The 25,129-nt window shown below is 45.1% G+C and overlaps 1 protein-coding gene across 1 annotated transcript in view; it reads right to left on the bottom strand.

The window, feature by feature from the left end:
* The window catches only part of LOC126100261 (PI-PLC X domain-containing protein 1-like), a 460,495-nt gene that overhangs the window by 269,914 nt on the left and 165,452 nt on the right, over positions 1-25,129 (bottom strand). The window contains exon 2 of the mRNA XM_049910849.1: positions 21,488-21,569. The gene's annotated coding sequence lies outside the window, so the exon portion shown is untranslated. The remainder of the gene's footprint in view (positions 1-21,487; positions 21,570-25,129) is intronic.

Below are 25,129 nucleotides of genomic sequence, written 5' to 3'. Positions count from 1 at the left end.
GTTCATTGGCTGACTGTCTTTTGTGACGTCAGATGCGCAGAACGAACCTAAACTCGGCCGCAAACATAAATGACGCGCACTTTAGTAAGGCAGATCTGTCGCTCGCCGCTACTGTCTTTTATCTGTTGTGCGAGAATCTGTATTCTCAGTGACAGAGTTCGGAGCACAACGTTTAACGCACGTTGTTAAATATGAGACTTCGCTGACCCTTACGTGCTCCAACGTTGACTCAACGACATCATCAACTACAATTTTAATGGGCACGAGATCGTCGAGACTGGACTGTGGATCGATGGGAACGCGTCATGTAGTGAAACGGACCACGTTTCTCTCTGCACAGACCGCCGGTCTTTTGCGGATACTCTGTCGTCCACGCGAACAGCTTCTCGAAACGTGCAACTCGGTACGGGGACAGGACGGTGACTTCAGTGTTATTCTATGGGGGACACTCATCTCGGGGCAACCCTTCGTGCTTCTTCCAGTAGGATAACTGTCCACATCACAAGGCCAGAATCTTACCACAGTGGTTTGAGCAACACAAATGCGAATTCCGGCTGTTGTCTTGGTCACCAAATTCTATTGGTCTGCCGGCCAGAGTGGCCGAGCGGTTCTAGGCACTACAGTCTGGAACCGCGCGACCGCAACGGTCGCAGGTTCGAATCCTGCCTCGGGCATGGGTGTGTGTGAAGTTCTTAGGTTAGTTAGGTTTAAGTAGTTCTAAGTTCTAGGGGACTGATGGCCTCAGAAGTTAAGTCCCACAGTGCTCAGAGCCATTTGAACCATCTATTGATGAATCAGATGGGACACATGTGGGGCGCTATCATAGGGTGCCAGCCCGCCGCCCACAAACCACCACCCCCTGGTTTACGGGAATTGTGTGACGCGTGAGGGGACCTCTCGTGCCACGCACGGTCGGAGCACTTGCTGGATCCGTGCCGTGCAAAATCGGTGCTGTAGTGCTTTCCAGTGGTGGACCAACACGCTATTGATCAGATCACCACGATAAATTGGTACGTCAGTGTAGATTTCAGGTAACATGTTTCCTTTTTCCACAATCTGACTGCATCGAATTACATCGCTCTGCTACTATTGGCACAAGCTTTTGAGCTGCCCCAACGTAAACTAGCTGGTTTCATACACGGACAGAGAGACACCGAAGCAGTTCAGAGACTTGCTGCTAGATTTGGTACTGGTAGATTAGATCAACACGGAAGCGTTTCGGAGATGCTTCTGAAACTCAAATGGAGGGAAGACAACATTCTTTTGGCATAATTCCATAGAGAAAATTTAAAGAAAATGACTGTAGAACTATCGTACTACTACCAACGTACATTTTGCGTAAGAACCGAGAGCTCCTGGAAATGGAAAAAAGTACACATTGACACCGGTGTGTCAGACCCACCATACTTGCTCCGGACACTGCGAGAGGGCTGTACAAGCAATGATCACACGCACGGCACAGCGGACACACCAGGAACCGCGGTGTTGGCCGTCGAATGGCGCTAGCTGCGCAGCATTTGTGCACCGCCGCCGTCAGTGTCAGCCAGTTTGCCGTGGCATACGGAGCTCCATCGCAGTCTTTAACACTGGTAGCATGCCGCGACAGCGTGGACGTGAACCGTATGTGCAGTTGACGGACTTTGAGCGAGGGCGTATAGTGGGCATGCGGGAGGCCGGGTGGACGTACCGCCGAATTGCTCAACACGTGGGGCGTGAGGTCTCCACAGTACATCGATGTTGTCGCCAGTGGTCGGCGGAAGGTGCACGTGCCCGTCGACCTGGGACCGGACCGCAGCGACGCACGGATGCACGCCAAGACCGTAGGATCCTACGCAGTGCCGTAGGGGACCGCACCGCCACTTCCCAGCAAATTAGGGACACTGTTGCTCCTGGGGTATCGGCGAGGACCATTCGCAACCGTCTCCATGAAGCTGGGCTACGGTCCCGCACACCGTTAGGCCGTCTTCGCTCACGCCCCAACATCGTGCAGCCCGCCTGCAGTGGTGTCGCGACAGGCGTGAATGGAGGGACGAATGGAGACGTGTCGTCTTCAGCGATGAGAGTCGCTTCTGCCTTGGTGCCAATGATGGTCGTATGCGTGTTTGGCGCCGTGCAGGTGAGCGCCACAATCAGGACTGCATACGACCGAGGCACACAGGGCCAACACCCGGCATCATGGTGTGGGGAGCGATCTCCTACACTGGCCGTACACCACTGGTGATCGTCGAGGGGACACTGAATAGTGCACGGTACATCCAAACCGTCATCGAACCCATCGTTCTACCATTCCTAGACCGGCAAGGGAACTTGCTGTTCCAACAGGACAATGCACGTCCGCATGTATCCCGTGCCACCCAACGTGCTCTAGAAGGTGTAAGTCAACTACCCTGGCCAGCAAGATCTCCGGATGTGTCCCCCATTGAGCATGTTTGGGACTGGATGAAGCGTCGTCTCACGCGGTCTGCACGTCCAGCACGAACGCTGGTCCAACTGAGGCGCCAGGTGGAAATGGCATGGCAAGCCGTTCCACAGGACTACATCCAGCATCTCTACGATCGTCTCCATGGGAGAATAGCAGCCTGCATTGCTGCGAAAGGTGGATATACACTGTACTAGTGCCGACATTGTGCATGCTCTGTTGCCTATGTCTATGTGCCTGTGGTTCTGTCAGTGTGATCATGTGATGTATCTGACCCCAGGAATGTGTCAATAAAGTTTCCCCTTCCTGGGACAATGAATTCACGGTGTTCTTATTTCAATTTCCAGGAGTGTAATTAGGTCCCGTACGGAGGCATATAGACAGTCGTTTTCCGTCGCTCTATTTGCGAGTGGAACAGCAAAGGAAATTACTACTACTCGTATTAGAAGATAGCCTCTGCCACGGAAACTACGGTGGATTGCGGGATATATCGTAGATGTAAACGATTTATTGTTGTTATATGAAAACATTTTACATATTTTACTGTCGTTGTTATTAAAATCGTACACATATGATGGCGCGTAAGTGAGGGAGTGTCAGCAAGTCATATTTGGGAGGGAGAGAAAGGAGGGGGGAAGGGGCAGAGATTGTAATAAACTGTGACAGCTATAATGGACCTGATCGGTACCGAACTTTTTTCTTTGTAGTGTACACCACAACACCTAAAGAAAAGTTACCACCCTTTCCAATAACATTTCGCACAACACTAAATTCTAATGTCTATTTACGTTCAAACGGATGATAAACTCTAATTTGTTTATACTCAAGTGTAAAAATATGGAATGAAAAGTTGTTTCATATAAAAGATCACAATGTTAAGAAAACAGTGTAACATATTTTATAATTTTCAAAAACTACTGTGATGATGATTATTATTGTTATTAGTTTCTCTAAAAAATTTATGAGCTCTAACAGTTATAATGTCGATCATCGAAATTGTAATTTACAGATAAAACTGTCTTTCCTAGTATAGATCGTTTCCAAACGACATCTTTGTATAGCTAAATATATCGCTGATATATTTGCCTTTTCGGCGCATTTTCAGCAGTCGTTGTTGACACGGGTATGTCGTGAGCCGATATGGTGTTTAGTTGGACATTTTAATAGAAAATTTTTTTTCTAATTAAGGAAATTGTTTGTTACGATGTGTTCTTCTAAACTAAGCGTTAAAAGACTGCAATAATAGTGAGAAAAGGGGTTGACAGCGCATCATTTCTAAAGTTGGCACAAACTGATAGTAGATCTCTCCTCTTCAAATAGGAAATATACTTCTAGAAATACTGTAAGAACGAGAAACATCGAGAAAATTGCAAACGAGAGACAAAGATAAATAATAAAGTATTTTACAAGTTTTGTGAATTAGTGTGTCACACAACACAAATTCACCACCACTTTGTGTTGCGATGATATTCAGAATTATTTACACCGTCCACAGCGGTGTTCACCATTGAGGTTTACTCAGAACTTTCAAATATAATTTTTATCCCTTTACAAAAGAGTAAGTTAGAGCCGCCCCCCCTCCCCAAGACGTAAAAACCAAACCGTGGATCTGTGCCTATACCGGCTCATTTCTCAGCGTGGATGACACCCGGCGGGGACCACGCGACGACGGACACGTCCCGTGTGAGGGCGGCCTTAAGAGAAACCGCTAAGCCATTTGTGTGCGACGACAGCGCGGAGCGCAGGCCCCGGAACACGCACCTGTTGGGCGTGCTGCCGCGGCCGCTTCCAGCACCTGTGGCGACGGCCGCCTGCCTGTCTTTGGTGAGCGGGTGGCAGCGGTTTCTCAGGCCCGTCACGGAGCTGGCCCGGCGTGCCGTAGCGTAGCGTTTCGCCCGCCTCGGCGAGGCCATTGAGCGCCCAGGAAGCGCTTCATTGAGAGTGTGGTGCGTGCGCGTGTGTGTGTGTCTGTGTGTGTGTGTGTGTGTGTGTGTGTGTGTGTGTCTATGTATGTGTGTGTTGTGGGACTAAGGGGGGGGGGGGGGGGGAGCAGACAGGCGGTCACGCTACCTTGAGAAGCGGCACGTAATCACGTCGCGAGGCAGTGCCAGACGCCTAAACAGCCTTATTCTCTCTTTTTTAAGAATCACTATTAAAAAAAATCAAGCTGCAAGCATGAAACTTGGTCATGGCGTTAATCTGTATCTACACAGGGTAATTACACTGTAAACAAAGGAAAAAAAAACGCATCTCGAAGCTATTATGTGGATACGACTGAAATCGGTACGTGTAATATACGTTTAAAGACAAACAAAGGAGTACGGATAAATTGGATGGTTTATTCAAGAGAAAGAACTTCAGAAATCGAGCAGCTCTGTAGTGACTTGGCAAGACAGCCAAGTCACAATGCGAGGATACCGAAATGCACGTGTTAAAGCTCACGCAGACTGGCGTGAGGTCTGGAACAGTTAAAGGAGTTGAGTCTAATAAATAAAGTACGAAGCTCTTTGAATACTTAACTTTAATCCACTATTGGAGAACATCGGTCTGACTGTACAGGCATCCATAGATAAATATTAAATGACGCTAGGTCGTAGCAATTGACGTAGCTGAAGGCTATGCTAACTATCGTCTCGGCAAATGAGACCGCTATGTGTCAGTTCCATCTCTAGCAAAGTCGGCTGTACAACTGCGGCGAGTGCTGGTACGTCTCACTAGACCTGCCGTGTGGCGGCGCTCGGTCTGCCATCACTGACAGTGGCGACACGCGGGTCCGTCGTATACTAAAGGACCGCGGCCGATTTAAAAGCTACTACCTATCAAGTGTGGTGTCTGGCGGTGACACCACAAGCTCAATGACGCGTTGGCCGAACTGTGGCCCTTATGCAAGCAGTTATTCGGCTTGGAACTGACTGACAGACGTATGTCGCCCTGAGAGACATCGTTCCAAATTATGTCCGACTGGAGCGTCAGATCGTCAAAATCCCCAACTCATTGGAGGGACGTGACCATAATGCTCCAAACGGTTTCAGTCTGGGAAAGATCCGGCGACCTTGTTGGCCAAGGTAGGGTTTGGCAAGCACGAAGCCAAGCAGTACAAACTCTCGCCGTGTGCGGGCGGGCTTTATGTTCGTGAAATGTAAGCGCAGGATGACTTGCCCTGACGGGCAATAAAACGGGGCAGACAATATCGTCGACATACCGCTATGCCGTGAGGGTGGCAAAGGGCTACGAAATAGCATTCCAGATCGTCACTCCTGGTTGTCGGACCATATGGCGGGTGACAGTCCGACTGGTATCCAACTGATATCTCGAGCGTCTCCAGACACATCTTTGCTGGTCATTGGCGCTCAGTTCGAATCGGAACTTCATCACTGAAGACAATTCTACTCCAGTCAATGAGATTACAAGTCGAAAACGTGTCTGGGGACGGCCCAGACAGCAGTCAGATACCAAGCTGACTGTCTACCGCCATATAGCCCGACAGTCAGGGCTGATGATCTGGGGTGCCATTTATTTTCATAGCAGGACCGCTTCGCTTGTTATCCGCAGCACCCTTATAGCACAGCGGTACGTCGACGATATTCTGCACCCTATTTTGTGATCGTGGGCTCGCATTTCAGACAAGATAATGCCCGTCCGCACGCGGCGAGAGTTTCTAGCACTTGTCTCCGTCCTTGCCAAACCCTACCCAGGCGAGCAAGGTCGCCGGATCTCCGGCAATCGAGAACGTTTGGAGCATTATGGGCACGTCCCTCCAACGAAGTCGGGATTTTGATTATCTGTCGTGCCAGTTGTACAGGACATCGCACGGTATCCCTCAGGGGGACAAGCAAGAACTCTTAACATTCAATACCAAGGCGAATAACTGCTTGCATAAGACCTGGAAGTGGACGGGCACGTTACTAGCTTCTTCAATATGTCAAGTTCTTTCTCTTGAAAAAAAAAATCATCCAATTTTCCAGAAATTGTAATCATTTGTTTGACTGTACATATACATCCGTCCTATTCGGATAATTCCTTCGTGGTGCTGTGGTGCGTCGTTCTTTTTGTCGTAGAGTGTAGAAAGACAATTTAAAAAATCTGTACAGATAAATTTCCAAGAAGAATTTAACAAACAGTACAGTACTATTTCTTTTTTTGACGTGTTTTCGTGTCGACCCTTCGCCACGCAGCATACACCAATTCTCTCTATACTCGAGCCATTATGTTGTCAGGCTAGTGACGGGATGAACAGCCGCTGCGATGTGGTGTCGCAAATCTTGGAGTTTCTTTTGTGGCTGTGGAAGATAAGCACTATGCCATATGGAACCCCACGAGATGACCTCGCTGGCACCAGGTCCGGCGACCGTGGTCGCCACCCGAGTAGCGCCGGGTCAGCTGCCGCAACACGGCCCCTCCAGCCTCGTTCAGGTGAGCACACACACACACACACACACACACCGGTAGATTTCAGACTCCTTGGGTCTACCGCTCACCTCACCTAAACATAAACACCTGCTGCACTTGGCATCCGACTCGAAGCGTGGGGTAAATAAACTGAGTTTATTCGGCGACTAAAAATGTTGTCTGACAAAGGCACATTCACCACCTGCTTGGCAGGTTACTCACGTACCACAATAGATATTAAGAACAGAGCAGCTGGTGGAGTACGGTCTTCCACCACGGTGCGAGGTTTCTTGCTCTTTGCTACACAGTACGCAACTTTGTACGACGACCGGTGAGCATTTGCAGAAATCGTAACTAAGCTTCTTAGAGATATGTACAGTCTATGCAACTAATTGAAGGCAGTTTGTTTATTGCCATACGCGTTTCGCTTCTTTTATTTGGGAAACACCATCAGTGACGATTTCCAGCGCTGTTAAGTCATGTGCGTGGTCCTGGAGATGTATTCGCTGGAACATAAATACAGGGTCTAGCCAAGCCTGCAAGTTCCGCTGTTACGTTTGACCACTGACGGCACCTGTGCAATGTCCTCAACACGTCGCAAGTGTCACATGTCATCAAAACAGTGTTGTGTGTAGCTGTGAGTGCCCTGTGTCGGAGCTAAGCGATTTCGAACGTGGGCACATTGCTGGTGCTCTTATAGCGGCTGCTTCCGTACCACAGGAAGCTATTTGCTTTTTCAAGAGGCACGGTATCGAAGATTTATACCTCGTACAGCGAAAGGGAAGAAAATCATACGATACCTCATAACGGGCCGAATGTATTTGTTACGTGATCAGGATCGACCGTCACTGAAGGATAATGAGAATAAAATTCGAGAACGGCAGCTGCAAAGTGAAACGTTACAGTACATATATTCGGTTCCAGATGTATTATTATGATTAGCAAAACAGTAGATATGTTAAGGCTGACCTCCTTTTGCAACATTCTGGTATCTTAAATTTTTTAGCGCTGAACAGAGTTTGGGCAGAGGGGTAATGTCCGTTCGTTATTTAATAATGACCATTCAAATGAGCAAATCGGTGTGCATTATTTTTATAGTCCTGTGGCACTTTTTACTGTAGAGAAGGCGAAGGAGCTTAGCGGTTTTCCGAAGCTGTTAAAGGAGGTAAGTCAAAATTGATTAATTCCCGGGTGGTTTGGACTGTGTCAAATGGCCGCTTGAGCGGAACGTAAAAATTAAGAGAGTAATTCTCATCCTTTTCAAGAGCTTGTAGACTTTACGATTTCATGGTCAAAAAATAAAAGGAACAATAGTTTTCTCCAGGTCAGCTCATCAGATAAGCCCTCTGCCTCCTGCATATCGATCTAAAGCATGACAGGGAGTTTTTGTAGATCCTAAAACTAGCCAAAATCATCAAATAAGACACTAAGAAATAACTTGTTCGTAACTCTCTCGCGCTGCTATTAACGATTACGTCAAAATTCATCTTCAAATTGCGGGCGTATCTGATTTTCAAAATCATTAAATTATTTTTCTTTCGCTAAGCGGTCAACAATATTTATACCCTCCGTCAGCAAACGCAAGTCACATAGGAGGTTTCACATTGACGGCCGTCTACACGACATAATTAAATACATATGTATCTTATTTGTTATATATGTATCTACAAAGCAGCAATATTATTCTAACATAAATATTTGTTCGTTTAATGTTATATATAACTGAGTGCATGACTCAGAGCAAACTACAGTAACAAGGAAATATCTTCTAAAATTCTGAGACAGTAAAACCAGAAGAGAAAAATCTGGAAAAAAGCCGATTCTAAAATAGTTTCTCAACGGCAGCAAAACAGCACGCCTAATAAGGAACATCAGTACCCATTCGTAGCGTTTGTTAAAGTCAAATGGGGATTATAGTTGATTTTTACGACACCCACTGGGTGCTACGCATGGATTTTGTTTTCTTTTCTAGTAGTTTCAAAATTTATTATTTTTGTAGTAATTTTTCATTATATAAATGTTTCACAAAATGCAGACACTTGTTGTAGTAACGCGCAAACACGCTTAGTATTACGTAACTGTTTTGCAAAGGAATATTTTTCAGTAGCAGAAGTAAGTTACATTTCAGCGTCATCAGTGAACTGTTTACCCGGTGAACATAAGACGAATAATAAAGAGAAGGTTATTTAATTTTAGAAATTCATACACGTTATTATGGTTAAAACTAAATGGTTCAAATGGCTCTAATCACTATGAGACTTAACAGCTGAGGTCATCAGCCCACTAGATTGAGAACTGCTTAAAGCTAACTACCCTAAGGACATCACACACATCCATGCCCGAGGTAGGATTCGAAGCTGCGACCGTAGCAGCAGCGCGGTTCCGGAGTGAAGCGCCTAGAACCACTCGGCCACAGCGGCCGGCGGTTAAAACTAAGTTTTAAACAGCAAGTATGGAAAGTTCAGAGGAAGACAACACTTTAGATAATATACCAGAGAACGTTCAGGGTAACGGTAGCGATGTTGCCGTGCTACCAAGTGACGCAATGTCACAGACGCTGAGCAGTACTAGTTCCGAAGTAGCACACCTGCACCTCACCCTTTTGCACAACTACATCAAAAGATAGAAGCTTTACTAAACCAAAAACTCGATGAAAACAATCAAAGACTTGACAACACTTCAGCAACATTAGAGGTTTTGAGTAACGATATTAGTAATCTCATACAGATTCAGGACAATTTCAAAACAGTCGATGAGAATCACGTCATAGAAGTGATAAGCGGTGACTTAGAAGGAATAACTAATGAGATTTCAACCTTGAAAACTGTAGTAAAAGACATGCCAGAACAAACTAGAAAGCTGACAAACGATTTTGATACAACGTGGTTAGAGCACACATCACTACAGTCCACAGTTCAACACGTGGGCAAACAAGTAGATGACAGCAACAAAACATGAAAAACAAGTTGATGATTTTTCACGAGAGAAAGAGACTCTAAACGACAACAGATTAGAGACAGAATTACAGAGCGCTGTTGAACAAACTGTTACCGATGTGTACACGGAGCAGAATACGTCAGTATTAAAGATACAAATTGAGTTACGTCAGACACACAGAACACTTACACAGGATCATGTGCAAACACAAACAGAAACACAGCTGGAGAAATTAGAAGAAGAACGGAATAACATTAAGGAGGAAGCATGGAATAATAGCAGCTGTACAGGTAAGAGTAATGGTGAATGTCATAGCCCAGTTTCTCATGCATAGGTATCTGCACAAAGAACAGTAACTAGCACAAATATAGTACCTGAAAACACTTACACGAAATGTTGGGGCAGACACCACACTTTCATTAATTATACTAAAAGAAAGTCATCTAAAAAAACCGACAATTCTAGGTGCTAAACTCAGAAAAGAAATCCGTTCGTCCAGTTTTTTTTTTTTTTTTTTTTTGTAAAATCTTTTAGAAACGTGTTGTCTACAGTTTGGACTGAACACCGAAAGATGCAGTATGTATTAGGTTTTATACAAGATGAGGCCGCACTTTGGGAATGCGAGACGGCAGAGAGCTGTCACACATTAGCTCAATTTGAAAACGCATTCCTTGCGAAATGTAGCATGCGCTGTGTGCAGGAAGGGCCATACAACATCAGGCAGGGATCGAAAAGAAAATGTTTCGAGAAATACAGAAATAAGATTCGTTTCTGGGATAAACTCGTGGCTCTCAGTGATGTTCTACAAATTGTGAAAGGAAGACGCACATTTCACATTAGAGGTCCCAGAAATGAATGTAGAACACTTGTTGTCGGTCCTCGATTCTATTGACGTTATAAACGAAGATATGAAGGCTAGCAATAACAATAATAACCAGAATGAGTATCGTAATGGTAGGGACGGAATGTAGGCTACGTCCACCAGGCCGCAGTATATTGGCACCAACGACGAGCGAGCGACTGCTGACACACAGCAGGCTGTTGCGATGTCAGTGGCCGGCACCGCCGGCGGCAGCGCTCCGAATCGTGAGAGGAGGCGTACGGATGAAGGCAGGCCATTCGAACCACAGCGACGGCAACTGGAACGATCAGAACAATAGATGCCGGTAGCGACCACCGCAAATAGTCACCCACATTACAGTACGAATAGGAATTTTCAGAATCCACAGTGGTAATACCGCTAGGAATCCACGGTGCCAATACCGCTAGGGAAAGCAGTCACAATTTAATCAGGGGAGAAACACTGACCAGCAATCGAATCGGGCTCCGAATCCGAATGGGGTGCACCCATGCGGAAATCGCGATCCAACGATGAATATAATCCAGGTCGCCGATAATTCACATTCGGTGGCTACCAATACATCAATCTAGGCGTGTTTGAGCAGATCGTTAACAACATTCCGTTCTATAACACGCCATATACATTATCAGATCTAATAACAAAAACAAGGAAAGGAACAAATGGGTTACACCGATTACGCGTATGCCAAGGGAGGAAGTATCCCTTGAGGAAAAGATAAGGCAAGTATTAATATCTTTAACAGGAAGTGCCAAGATGCAAAAGACTCATTATGACAAAGCATCTCCGTAGGGTTAATCAGTTCTCTGTAGGAGAAAGGGTACTCCTAAAGACCCACTGTAAACCATCACTGTTAAAAAAGAGATGGCAACTGATATATATCAGTCCTTTTCGGATTGTGACATGATGGAAGCTGTTTATTCAATTACCCACAGTGCGGGAAGTTGAAAGGGTTTGTACTCACTTCGCGACATGAAGTACTTCCAGTAGGAAAGCGTAAAAAAAAACTTACAGCAGAGACAATGCTTGTGTAGGTAATACTATGACCAAACACAATAAGAAGAAAGTAAGGTCCCAGCTCAAGATTAAAGAACGAAATGACAACACAAATATACTGGTGCTGTTCCATCTTTGATACCTACACAAAGATACTGGCGCTATTCTATATTATACACAGTACTTAAGTAAAACGAAAAATTAATACACTTATGTGGCAAGTGATGCTGGATTATGAAAAGGAAATTCGGCTAGCATAAATTTGTGACTAGCAGATAAGAAGCCAGGAAATGTACTTGTAACTGTCAGGCAACATAGTATAATGGTCACTGTTGATCAGGTTAACTAATAGAGACATCCGGAATCTATGGGCACAGATCTCGCAAAGTATTTTACTGCAGATTGATCAAGATGACTGGACAAAGGACACCGTTAAAGGAATGGTTCACAAGTAGATTTTTCTTTTGATTTGCATGAATATACGTAATCCATATGATTTTCAGCGATTGTATTACTTTTGATGCCAATAAGGGCTAACAGTTCAGAACATATAGAAAAGTACGAATATTATTAAGCACAGTAGTTTAATTTCACCTTCATTTCTGAGAGAAATATGTAAGTGCTCAGCTCTAAATTTTTGAACTGGAAGAAAAATCTGCTTTTATCCCCCACACGAGTAGAAATACAAACCGCTTGAGAAGAACCAGCAAGAACTTTGTTTTGTAGCGAAGGCAGGATCCAACCATTTATATATTCGTGGCATAGATTGGTGCTCTGACAGAATCATAGAAATGAATGAAGAGACATAAATACTTGTATATGTAGCAGCACGATAAGGGCTCACACTATTTCTGTTTTGTAGGTACGTACCCGCGGTCTAGGGCGGAGGGGGGGGGGGGGGGCGTCTTTGATTAGTAAACAAAACGTCCTCGATTCCAGGATCAATACCTGCAACCGCTTAAATTTTGATTAATAATCAACACTGGCTTAGTAGGACTGGGGAACTGGAATGCAGTTGTAGGGGAAGGAGTAGAAGGAAACGTTACAGGAGAATATGGGCTTCGGAGAAGAAATGAGCCAGGAGAAAGAGTAACTGAGATCTGTAATAAATTTGAGCTAGTAATAGCGAATATTCTGTTCAAGAATCACAAGACGAGGAGGTATACTTGGAAAAGGCCGGGTGATACGTGAAGATTTCAGTTAGATTACAACATGGTCAGACAGAGACTCCGAAATCAGATACTGGATTGCAAGGCGTACCCAGGAACAGATATAGACTCAGACCACAATGTACTAGAGGTGAAGAGTAGGCTGATGTTTACGAGATTAGTCAGGAAGAATCAATGCGCAAAGAAGTGGGATACAAAAGTTCTAAGGAATGACGAGACACGCTTGAAGTTCTCTAAGACTATAGATACAGCAATATGGAATAGCTCAGTAAGCAGTACCGTTGAAGAAGAATGGACATCTCTAAAAGGGCAATCACAGAAGTTGGAAAGAAAAACATAGGTACAAAGAAGGTAACTGCGAAGAAACAATTGGTAAGAAATACTTCAGTTGATCGATGAATGAAGTACAAAATGTTCAGGGGAATTCAGGAATACTGAAATACAAGTCGCTGAAGAATGAAATAAATAGGACGTGCAGGAAAGCTAAGACGAAATGGCCACATGAAAAATGTGAAGTATACGTAAATCATTGTTGAGTACAATGTAAAATGCAAAATCTGGTCTGTGTACTGTTTGAAAATAGGGTAACGTTTCAATCTTCAGCAAGCGTTACGAAATTAAGATAACAGCAGCTGAAAGTTGCAAGCTGTAATTTGAGTTCAACAACTAGTTTCACTCCTGAATCTGTAGTAGCTTCGGTTCTGACACAACGTAATTTCTTACTGGAACTTCCTGGCAGATTAAAACTGTGTGCCGGACCGAGACTCGTACTCATGACCTTTGCCTTTCGCGGGCAAGTGCTCTACTTTTTTTTTTGTCGTTGCGGTCGTCTCATGACATCCGTTCAAGTTCGTTTGTTGATCCTTCCACTCAGTTTTTTTATTACAGAGGCCAACCAGTTATGTGCCGGCAATGTGTGCCCCGACCGGCACTCGAACCGGGATCTCCTGCTTACATGACAGACGCTCTATCCATCTTTCTTTTTTCTTTTTTTAAACCTCATTTTGTTCGGTTTCTTCCTTTGCATTTGCTCGGGGCGGACGTCGGGAGACACCCGTTTAAGTTCGTCGTTGTTCAATTTTTTTTTATTACAGAGGGCATCTAACCCTCTGACCGAACACGCTGAGCTACCTTGCCGGCAATTATCGATACCTAATCAGGATCATTGTCATGCATACATACCATACATTTCCCCTTAATCTCAGTTGACAGGATGTGTGATATTGTCGTTTTTGCATGAAAGTTATTTTTTCTTTTCTTTAGTTCAGAAGTAACGATACTTTGCAATTTGGTGAGAATTTTATTTTTTACGTGATTTATCCTGATGAATTCCGCAGCTGCACTTCAGTTAAGGATTGTTGATGTAGGACGCAATTTAAGAAGCCACAAGGACTTTCAAGAAAACTTTATTTTACTGCCGTGACCTGTTTCGGACTACCGTATTCATCTTCAGATGGCTACACTAGTTTAATTACAGTAACACATTAGCCAGCAGCATTCTGTCCGCTCCTGCAACTTGTTCTCTGCACACGAGGGAAAACTACGGGACCCAGTGACACGATGCCGACAAACAAATCGCTGTAGTAAAACAAGCGTAGCCGTCTGAAGGTGCGCGTGGTAGTCCGCAACCGGTCCTGCCATTAAAGTTTCCTTCAGAGTGTTTGTCACCTGTTGCTCCTTAATTGGTTTCAATGGTTTATTTCTTATAAATCATTATTAGTGGGTCTTTTCCCTTTGCGCTGCTATTTGGGGTGGTTGTTCCTTCACATCGGACTGGGTTTCTTCATGTGTTCTCTCACAAGGAAAATTGTAATCTCAGTGTGACGACATACAAGGGAATGGTCCATCTCAGCATGTCGCACCACTCTGGAATTTTCTTACCACACACAATAAAGTCAAATAAAACACACTCGCGCAATATTAGATACTGATATTCACGAGATGGCTGTAATGCATGGAGCTGTTACAGGATCCTGTAATGAAAGGAGGCGTTACCGAACCCTGTAATGAAGGCAGGCATTACCCTACCCTGTAATGCAGACAGGCATTACCAAATACTTTAATGCAGACAGGCGTTAGAAAATACTGCAACACAAAGAGGAATGCATTACTGAATCCTTTAATGCATGCAGGTGTTACCATATCCTGTAATGCATGCAGATGTCACCAAATCCAATAATGCACAGAGGCGTTACTGTATCCTCTAATGCAGTAAGCGTTATTGAATACTGAAATGTAGAAGGGATTACCGAATATTGTAATGCAAACAGGTGTTAGTAAACCCTGTAATGCATGCAGAAATAACTGTATCCTGTAATACAGGATGGCAATACTGAATCCTGTAATGCAAGCAGGTGTTACCTAACTGTGTAATTCATAGAGATTTACCATATCCTGTAATGCAGCAGGCATTACTAAATTCTATAATGCAGACAGGTGTTACCAAATACAGTAATGCTGACAGACGTTACCAAACAGTGTAATGCATGCAGGAATACCTGTATCCTGTAATGCAGGAAGGGATTACTGAATCCTGTAATCCAGGCAGGCACTACCAAATCCTGTAATGGATGTAGGTGTTATCATATCCTGTAACTCAGACAGGCATTACCAAATCCTGTAATGCATGCATCTGTTACTGTATCCTGTAATGGAGGCAGGAATTACTGAATCCTTTATTGCAGGCAGGTCTTACTTTATTCTGTAATTGTGACATATGTTACCAAATACTGTAATGGAGACAGGCATTACCAAATCCTGCAATGGACACAGGCATAACTGTATCCTGTAATGCAAAAAGGCATTACTGAATCCTGTAGTGCAGGCAGGTGTTACCAAACACTGTAATGCACACTGATGTTACTACACTCCTGGAAATTGAAATAAGAACACCGTGAATTCATTGTCCCAGGAAGGGGAAACTTTATTGACACATTCCTGGGGTCAGATACATCACTTGATCACACTGACAGAACCACAGGCACATAGACACAGGCAACAGAGCATGCACAATGTCGGCACTAGTACAGTGTATATCCACCTTTCGCAGCAATGCAGGCTGCTATTCTCCCATGGAGACGATCGTAGAGATGCTGGATGTAGTCCTGTGGAACGGCTTGCCATGCCATTTCCACCTGGCGCCTCAGTTGGACCAGCGTTCGTGCTGGACGTGCAGACCGCGTGAGACGACGCTTCATCCAGTCCCAAACATGCTCAATGGGGGACACATCCGGAGATCTTGCTGGCCAGGGTAGTTGACTTACACCTTCTAGAGCACGTTGGGTGGCACGGGATACATGCGGACGTGCATTGTCCTGTTGGAACAGCAAGTTCCCTTGCCGGTCTAGGAATGGTAGAACGATGGGTTCGATGACGGTTTGGATGTACCGTGCACTATTCAGTGTCCCCTCGACGATCACCAGTGGTGTACGGCCAGTGTAGGAGATCGCTCCCCACACCATGATGCCGGGTGTTGGCCCTGTGTGCCTCGGTCGTATGCAGTCATGATTGTGGCGCTCACCTGCACGGCGCCAAACACGCATACGACCATCATTGGCACCAAGGCAGAAGAGACTCTCATCGCTGAAGACGACACGTCTCCATTCGTCCCTCCATTCACGCCTGTCGCGACACCACTGGAGGCGGGCTGCACGATGTTGGGGCGTGAGCGGAAGACGGCCTAACGGTGTGCGGGACTGTAGCCCAGCTTCATGGAGACGGTTGAGAATGGTCCTCGCCGATACCCCAGGAGCAACAGTGTCCCTAATTTGCTGGGAAGTGGCGGTGCAGTCCCCTACGGCACTGCGTAGGATCCTACGGTCTTGGCGTTCATCCGTGCGTCGCTGCGGTCCGGTCCCAGGTCGACGGGCACGTGCACCTTCCGCCGACCACTGGCGACAACATCGATGTACTGTGGACACCTCACGCCCCACGTGTTGAGCAATTCGGCGGTACGTCCACCCGGCCTCCCGCATGCTCACTATACGCCCTCGCTCAAAGTCCGTCAACTGCACATACGGTTCACGTCCACGCTGTCGCGGCATGCTACCATTGTTAAAGACTGCGATGGAGCTCCGTATGCCACGGCAAACTGGCTGACACTGACGGCGGCGGTGCACAAATGCTGCGCAGCTAGCGCCATTCGACGGCCAACACCGCGGTTCCTGGTGTGTCCGCTGTGCCGTGCGTGTGATCATTGCTTGTACAGCCCTCTCGCAGTGTCCGGAGCAAGTATGGTGGGTCTGACACACCGGTGTCAATGTGTTCTTTTTTCCATTTCCAGGAGTGTATATCCTGTAATGCAGGCAGGCATTACAAAATCCTCCAACGTATGCAGCCATTACCATATCATCTAATGGAGGCAGGTATTATCAAACACTGTAATGCACAGACGCATTATCCCATCCTGTAATGCAAACAAGCATTACCGAACACTATAATGCAGACAGGTGTTACCCTAACCTGTAATGCAGATAGGCGTTAACAAATAATGTATTGCAGAGAGGCGTTACCAAATACTGTAATACAGACATGGGTTACCCCATCCTGCAATGCAGGCAATCATTACAGAATACTATAATGTATACAGGCGTTACCAAACCCTGTAATGCATGCAAGCATAACTGTATCCTGTCATGGAGGAAGGTGTTACTGAATCCTGTAATGTCCTGTAATGCAGGCCGGCGTTACCAAATCCTGTAAGGCACACAGCTGTTACCATACCCTGTAACGCAATCAGGTGTTACTGAATCCTGTAGATGTACTGCTGCCTGCTCTGGAGACGTACTGGAGCCGCAAGGTAAAACCATCCACGAAAAACCAAACTCATATCTTAAGAATGTGTCAAGTTTTAGACATCTAGTATGTCTATATTCCACAAGTCACATAGTGGTGGTGGCTAGTTTTTCTGCCACTGTTACTTTTCCCCCAACCCCTGTGTTCCAACACCGTAGCGAACAGTCCAATGGAAGAACGGTCATCGGTAATGGTATATGGGACCTCAAACCTCTCTAATTGTACCTGCATGGCCTTTTTGCGATATACAGTAAGGATAAAAACGGTTACTTCAAAGGCAGTTCCGAGTCAGACTCCTGTCAGCGTGCATTACACTCAACACAAACCACCACGACTTCAGTGGTGTCAAGCGAGGGTTCATTGGAGAGCTGACGAAAGCTGGCTCTGCCTCGGTTCTGGAGTTGGCCATGTGTCGGTTAGAAGGAGGCCAATTGAGGACGTGCAAGCAACCTGTCTGCATGTTAGACGCACTGACCTATACCTGGAGTTATGGTCTCCCATGCCTATCCCACGCATCCTGACTGCAAATTTGTACGTGAGTCTGGTGATTCGATCTGTTGTGCTGCCAATCATGAATAGCAATCCAGGGGGTGTTTTAGAACATACCGCTGTTGTAACCTAACATGCTCTACAGATTGTCGATGTTACCTTGCCCTGCTCGTTCACCAGATTTGTCTCCAATCGAGCACGTATGGGAAATCATCGGACGACAACTCCATCGTCATCCACACTGTGGTTTACCGTTAAAATTCCGACCCAGTGCAGCGGGCATCGGACTCCATCCCACAAACGGCCATCCCGTACCTGTTCAACGCTATGCAAGCATGTTTGCGTGCTTCTATTTAATATTCTAGCCGTTAGACCGGTTTTTAACATAACAGTATTTCACATTTAAATCGGCATATCTCATGCTTGCATTAATCTGTTATCTTGCTGTGTTAATCACTTAAATATGTTACCTAATGAAATGTATTTCAGCTTTCGCATATCTACACTAATTACTTTTTGGTAATACGTTTTTTCCATCAGTGTGTACCTAAAAAGTGTGATCAAAAGTATCCGGACACTCCCAAAAACATACTTTTTGACGTTAGGTGCATGGTACTGTCGCCTACTGCCAGGTACTCCATATCAGCGACCTCAGTAGTCATTAGACATCGTGAGAGACCAGAATGGGGCGCTCCGTGGAACTCACGGACTTCGAACGTGGTCAGGTGATTGGGTGTCACTTGAGTCATACGGCTGTACGTGAGACTTCCACACTCCTAAAAATCTCTAGGTCCACTGTTTCCGAAGTGATAGTGAAGTGGATACGTGAAGGGACACGTACAGCACAAAAGCATACAGGACGACCTCGTCTGTTGACTGACTGAGACCACCGACAGCTGAAGAGGGTCGTAATGTGTAACAGGCAGACATTTATCCAGACCATCACACGGGAATTCGAAACTGCATCAGGGTCCACTGCAAGCACTATGACATTTAGGCGGGAGGTGAGAAAACCTGAATTTCATGGTAGAACAGCTACTCATAAGCCACACATCACGCCGATATATGCAAACGACTTCTTGCTTGGTGTAAGGAGCATAAACATTGGACGATTCAAAAGTGGAAAAACGTTGTGTGGAGTGACGAATCACAGTACAGAATGTGGCGATCCGATAGCGGGGTGTGGGTATGACGAATGCCCGGTGAACGTCATATACCAGCGTGAGCAGTACTAACAGTAAAATTCGGAGGTGGTGGTGTTATGGTGTGGTCGTGTTTTTCATGGAGGGGGATTCCACCCTTATTGTTTTGCGTGGCGCTATCACAGCACAGGCCTACGCTGATGTTTTAAGCACCTTCTTGCTTCCCACTGTTGAAGAGCAATTCGGGGATGGCGATTGCATCTTTCAACACGATCGAGCACCTGTTCATAATGCTCGGCCTGTGTTAGTGGTTACACGACAATAACATACCTGTAACGGACTGGCCTGCACAGAGTCCTGACCTGAATCCCATAGAACAACACCTTTGGGGTGTTTTGGAACGTGGACTTCGTGCCAGGCCTCACCGACTGACATCGATACCTCTCCTTAGTGCACTCTCTGTGAAGAATGGTCTGCCATTCGCCAAGAAACCTTGCAGCACCTGATTGAACGTATGCCTGCGAGAGTGGAAGCTGTCATCAAGGCTAATGGTGGGCTAACACTATATTGAATTACAGCATTACCGATGGAGGGCGCCACGAACTTGTTAAGTCATTTTCAGCCAGATGTCCGGAAACTTTTTATCGCATGGTGTAGGAGGAAGCATGTACTGATAGAACTCATAATTTTAACAGTAAACAACAGCGTGAATCACGATACCTCTATTGCCGCATTTGTCGCTTTCCAAATGAACCTGTATCGAAACACGCTGATACTCTTTGAATATTTTCTGTTCCTCAACCAGTCCATGTGGGAGAGCCCCAGGATAGCGAGAAATATTCACGTATAGGTGGACGCATATTTTGTAAGCTACTAGTTTGTGGGTGGACTACACTTCGTGAGGATACTTCCAATAAATCACTGAGTCGCATACCGAATATTTAAATAAGACAGAGGCATTTCTGTGGAAATCGTCGAAGCACTGTACGCAACGGACTCTGAACCAACTGACTGTCAGGAAATTAAACCAGTTAACCAGCTAAAGAACCAATAAAAGAAGTTCACAAGCACGAATATTAACTGTCATCAGTACTAAAGTTAGAACTTAAATTACTTTGATAGTGATACTCTTTGTTCTGTTAAGGCCACGCAAGACGTTCTATTTTAATGGCCGATATCAGGAGCTACTCCATCTTAAGACAAGATATCTCATTACGAGTGTATCGATGTGTTAGCCTCGTAACGATATATCTGATCTGAAAACGAAGTAACACTCGAAACTGGCACTGAAAACAGAAAATTTTGTAGTGACTTGAAGAAGCAATGCGTATAAGAATTTTAGAAAATTACGGTTTTGTTCTCCAGAAAACCAGGGAAATAAATTTGCAATGATAAAATTACGTTGGTGGAGAAAGAAAAAGCAATGATATCTTCGTTGAATAATAGCTGTATGAAATGCATATGATACGGAAGTTCATGGTGTGCTGTAAATTAGGCGAAGGGTATTAATTTGATAATAAGTTAGTTATACAGTATTTCACATATGTCACATGACATTATCAGTTATTTATGTCGATAGTTTTATATCTGTTGCGCATTCTACAGAGACTTACAGTTCGAAGTGGACGAAAACCAGAAAAACAGAGGGTGCAAGGTATTTCGGCGTGACTAATGAAGAATGTTGCTAAACTTTCATCATTTGTTGCAGATGGACTTCTGAAATGAAGGTCATGCATGAGAATTCCTAGTGAATCATGCTACTGTTTTCAAACAATTACATCTGCCGAATAATTAATTTAAGTCCCATGAGAGTGCAGTATTGAGAATAATTTCGTTCGATAGATGGTGACGTGTCACCAAATAAGTAGAATCTGATTTCAGGAACTAAATGCTGTTGGCCAGTGTAATGGGAGAGTCTGGTCTTGGTTGGACGAAATTCGCTCGCCAAGAAATCGCGTCAGTGTGGGGTCGCCTAATGTAACTGCGCATGTGCGTTTGTTGTGCAGCTTTAGGATAATTCTTGGATTCCTAATTTTACTGCTTATTTCCAGTCCCCACACCGCTGACAGGCAGTGAAATACTTAACTTTAGCTTTCCATTCCCGTTCGCTCTGTGCTCTGACCTAAACCAGGCTTACGTGCAGATGCACGGTTGTACAGTTCTCCGTTTCGAAGTCGTGTGATGTCTTGAGGATAGTCCCAGCACGAGAAAAGCCAATGGAGCCGCTCACTTTGCGTGAAACGAGGGCGTGCAACGTATTGATTGCATAAAATGAGAATAGTGAACTAATTACCTTTATTTTTGAACTCAGGTGGTACCAGCAATTCAAACTACGGCCGTCGCAGACGTCAAAGAACTGCGTCGATGGACATCTCCTGAGAAATTAGAACAAACAGTAAATTTAAGGTTTTCTTTACGCATAAATAAAGAATCAAGTAAGTTGACACTACATTAATATAAAATTAAATGCTATTGTTGAGATTATCTTACAGCGAAACTAATTAGAACAAGATTATCTTTATTTACTTTTTTAATTTTAATTAATCATTAATCTATTCCACTATAGTGAAATACGTCATCTCTAGCTTTCTAGCCGTCGAATTATTACATTGCATGTTAAACTTTTCAAATGGAACTAGAATAATGAAATGATTTCTATCAGGTGTTGAAAAAAGACAAATTAAAGATTGATGCATGCACTTTGTAAAAGTGCAGAAATGTGTACTGAAGGAATGTATAACTATTATTCGGAATTCAGGCGATCATAATTCAAGAAACAATGGCGATAAAAAACAAGATACTTCAGTTAGCAGCAAAAGACCCTCTCCGAATAGCGTGACAGGCGTCGTGAATACGTTGTTGAAGTATTTGCACATCAGGAACTGGTTCAGCATACACAACGCTTTTCAGGTGCCCACAGAATAAAAATCCGGGGGGTTCCAGTCTGGTGACGTAGGAGGCCGTGCTGCAGGGCCTTCGCATCCAACTCAACGTGCAGGGAAAACGTTGTTGAGGCATTGGCCAACCGTAATGCGTTGTGGAATAATAACGGTCCAAGTATGGGTCGCCAAGAACCCCTGCCCACATACTGATGCTGAACCGATGATGATGAGATGCCTCAACCATTCTCCCGAGAATTGTCTGCAGTCCACAGATGACGATTATGCAGAATGATGATGCAAGTTCTGGTAAAGGTTGTCTCATCGCTAAAGATGACTGATGACAGAAATCTCATAATTGTGACGCTCTGGTGCAGCAACCATAGACAAAATCTTTCCTGTAGAGAGAAATTTGGTGCCGATAATCCTTGCACTCATTGTAGGTTGTGACGCAGGATAACCGTATTTCAGTTGACACCATGTTGGCGGGCCACTTGCCTGGAGCTTGTACTATAGTTCGTCCCAGTATCCAGTAGTACCCGGTCCTCCAAATCTGGTGTACGCATAGGCCGCCTCCTCCCTGAACTTTCGACTGTCTGGAAGGACCCATGTCACACAAACACGCAAAATGGACTTTAAATGTTGTGTGATGTGGTTGGTGTCTGTGGGGGTACTTGTTTTGATATAGCTGTGTTGCCTCTCGACCGTTTCCATTTGATTGGCCGTACACAGACACCATCTCGGCTTGTTTCCGGTATGAATACCGGGCCATTCTGCTGCTTGCAGTACGCTAAGTCGATCACATAGACTTCAACACACGAAGATCACACTGCGCGTCGCCAGAGGAATTTTCGTTCGTTAGCGCCATCTACCGTGACAACGATGCATTTATGGGCACATGCTCACAGGACCTTTTGTCCTCCAGTTCTAGTTAGAAATACTGTTCACCTGCATATAGATATACTGTATAAAGGAGAAATGTAGTTAATAAAAATCTCGAAAATTTCTTGACCGATTTGCTTCGTATTTTTACGTAATACTCTAGTCAAAATTTGGGTGGATAGATACACAGATATGTATATAATAGGAAAGAACAGTTAGCAAAAATCTCTGAAATTTCTTGACAGACTTATATCTTTACATGATCGGAACCGCGCGACGGCTACGGTCGCAGGTTCGAATCCTGCCTCGGGCATGGATGTGTGTGATGTCCTTAGGTTAGTTAGGTTTAAGTAGGTCTCACTTCTAGGGGACTGATGACAACAGATGTTTAGTCCCATAGTGCTCAGAGCCATTTGAACCATTCTCTTTACATGATACTTGTGCTATATATGTTTTTAAACAACAATGTCCAAGTTTTCTGTTAAAACTGACTATGAGTGCTATTGTGTGCTGTAAAGATGAGAGGTTTCGTTTTCTTTCTCGCAGTCAGTTTTAACGCCAACCATTAGGTTAATTATATCTCCCATTTCCTTGTATATAATATTTGCAACCACGCGCTATTTTTTTTTTCTTCATCGTACCCCGTTTTCACAGGAAACTGGAAACCTCCAGAATGAGATTTTCACTCCGCAGCGGAGTGTGCGCTGATATGAAACTTCCTGGCAGATTAAAACTGTGTGCCCGACAGAGACTCGAACTCGGGACCTTTGCCTTTCGCGGGCAAGTGCTCTACCATCTGAGCTACCGAAGCACGACTCACGCCGCAGGAGAGCTTCTGTATAGTTTGGACGGTAGGAGACGATATACTGGCAGAACTGAAGCTGTGAGGACCGGGCGTGAGTCGTGCTTGGGTCGCTCAGTTGGTAGAGCCCTTGCCCGCGAAAGGCCAAGTTCCCGAGTTCGAGTCTCGGTCGGGCACACAGTTTTAATCTGCCAGGAAGTTTCAACTGGAAACCTACACTTACGGCTATCTGTTAAAACTATGCGAGATATTGCCGTTGAAGCTGCTCTTCTGACCTTTCCAGCAGAAGGAGAGGTACCTCTCACACCCTACATAGCAGTGACTCCATCCATGATCTACCCATTCATTTTGAGCTACTTCAGCTCCCATTCAAGGATTTGTTGACAGTAACGAGGCTCAATCAAGATTAGTGAGAGGGGCAGGACAGAAGGTGGATAAAGGGGGAGGGAGTAAATTAACAGAGAGAGTGAAAGAAAGAGGTGAGAGGACACAGAGAGAGATGGGTGGCAGGAGAGAGATGGGTGGTAGAAGGATGTGGACAGAGAGTGGGGCGAGGCGTAGGAGGTGGGGGGAAAAGGTGATTAGAAAGCATATCCAATTCCCATACGTACACTGCACAACAGAATTAAAGGATCACTTTTTCGAAATATCGTAACTGTCTTCCATTCCAACGAACAAAGTTGACAGTTGACTCAAATGTGCCTACAACTTTGCCCTGTAATGGTGCAAAAGCGGTGGGCCTTGGAAATAAATTTCGTGTTCGGCGCCCTTCAAACATGCGAAGAGAAGTTAGTGTGACGTGGTAAGTGGGATCGTGATGTCACATTGGTACCAGATTTCACAACAATTCTGCCCAACACCACCGTTGACGTGTCACACGAGGGGAATGTTGTCACAGACCCACTCACCCACACTGCACCTCTTCTTTTCACTCTTCTGCTATGAGGGTTAGAACCGCGACGCTCACGCGGTTTTCTTATTACAGTGGTGGAAATAACAGGTTTCCTCTGTAAAGGAACACTTTTAAAATCCTTTATGTATATAGGTGGGTGCCACCGACTGTTTTGCCGCACTGGGAGGTCTTAGAGAGACCCTTTGCCATTTTATTCTTGTATGATGTGTCAGTGTCGTACCTTTCCTCGGTGATGTCACAGGCAGCATAAAACAGGAGCACTGGAAAAGCATAAGGACCATTTGCTGCTTCAGACCGTTTTCAAATTTCGTCAGAAGATTTTGAAACGACGCTACTGGGCCCAGCCTGTACACAAGAGCAAAAGTTGCGGTCGCGCTGCACTCCAAAGGGACACAGTCAAGTTCGATGGGGATGCTGCCCCACAGTGTCTGTACAGAAGGGTTGAAACGACCGAGGGCG

This window comes from Schistocerca cancellata, chromosome 9 (assembly GCF_023864275.1).
Source record: "Schistocerca cancellata isolate TAMUIC-IGC-003103 chromosome 9, iqSchCanc2.1, whole genome shotgun sequence".
NCBI lineage: Eukaryota > Metazoa > Arthropoda > Insecta > Orthoptera > Acrididae > Schistocerca > Schistocerca cancellata.
Note: the sequence above shows the minus strand (reverse complement) of the source record. Positions and strands in the feature narration are given on the sequence as shown.